The sequence below is a fragment of the Priapulus caudatus genome, unplaced genomic scaffold (assembly GCF_000485595.1).
Source record: "Priapulus caudatus unplaced genomic scaffold, Priapulus_caudatus-5.0.1 Scaffold2922, whole genome shotgun sequence".
In the NCBI taxonomy this organism is placed as follows: Eukaryota; Metazoa; Priapulida; class Priapulimorpha; order Priapulimorphida; family Priapulidae; genus Priapulus; species Priapulus caudatus.
This window is the reverse complement of record NW_014579983.1, coordinates 13,446-14,664: the sequence shown is the minus strand read 5'-3', so window position 1 is coordinate 14,664 and position 1,219 is coordinate 13,446. Positions and strand designations below refer to the sequence as shown.

At 47.9% G+C, this 1,219-nt stretch overlaps 1 long non-coding RNA gene across 1 annotated transcript in view; it reads right to left on the bottom strand.

Moving 5' to 3' along the window:
- Positions 1 to 576: 576 nt before the first annotated feature.
- Positions 577 to 1,219, bottom strand: part of LOC106819171 — an 8,748-nt gene continuing 8,105 nt past the window's right edge. Inside the window, exons 2-3 of the long non-coding RNA XR_001395364.1 lie at positions 1,075 to 1,079; positions 577 to 587 (exon numbers count right to left, since the gene is read on the bottom strand). This is a non-coding gene — a long non-coding RNA (uncharacterized LOC106819171). The remainder of the gene's footprint in view (positions 588 to 1,074; positions 1,080 to 1,219) is intronic.

Below are 1,219 nucleotides of genomic sequence, written 5' to 3'. Positions count from 1 at the left end.
GAGCGAGGTGAACTACTTCACTGTCACAGTCCTGCTCACAGGCTTTGCAAAGTGCCTCGCCAATGTCCTCATCAAATGCCAAAACGACATCTCGTCCTTTGCTCTGTGCACGTAGGCCTGGGAGCTGGGCTAGTAGGCGTTCTTTCAGCCTTGTTGTATTCACTCTCGTGTCCAAGGGCACTCCAAGGTGCTCCAATCTGGTCGCGTACAGGTTTACTAGGTCGGCAAGTCTGAATACAGGAGATGTGTCCTCTTTCAGGTGAGTATCTTCAATGTAAAAGGCAAGTTCTGCCACGACAATTCCGGAGACCACACTTTCATGTCCAGTTTTGTGTTCAGCATTGACAGAGGCCTTTGCGCGATTGTAGAGAGACATTAAACACTTGGAATGATACTTGGCATCAAGAGCCCGCATATCACCCATGCTGAGCCGTGCCAGCAGTTCGTGGTCTCCAATTTGTGTTGCACACTGCCGCACACGCTGATCAATCTCGAAGGTGGTGGCTTCATGTAAGGTGTCCACATCAGACATTCCGCAGCAGAAGCATGAGGGTTGACTAGAGGTACTTGATTCTCCACGGCGTGACCTGCTGCACTTTCCTGGCACGGCATTGCCTACACCAGATGAGCTGCCTCCTGCTGGCCTCTTCTGTGCTCTTTGCAACTTTGTAGTATTATAACGAAGCATGCATCGTTTATGATATACAGCTCTGTGAGCAACCAATGTGGCCTCGATGCCCTCTCATTTATCAAGTCTATCAATCTGCAGCGTTATGGGTAATAAGCCCAGTTCTCCAAACTGCATCAGATTCCCGGCCAGTGTCTTCTACGCACTCCCTATGATTGGGCGTTTTGAATTTGCTGGGCAAACAAGGGACTCTGCTGTATCCTCCTGGCATATGGCACACAGTTTCCAGTTTGTGTTGGACGGGCCAACAGACGCACGGTCCATGTAAGGATGCACTAGCTGAAACTTATTAGACATGGTCACTCCCGCTCGTGTTGATTCCGCTCCTGATGATGATCACTCCATATTATGCAGAGACATAAAACACATTGTTACCACAATAATACAACTACTACTACTACTACACCACTATTACCAATTACTACACCACTTCCATCACTACCAACACCACAACAAAATAATTCTGAACCTGTCACCGATGCTGTGAGCGAAAATCCATTTCCCCACACAAATGACCATTGTTACAATATT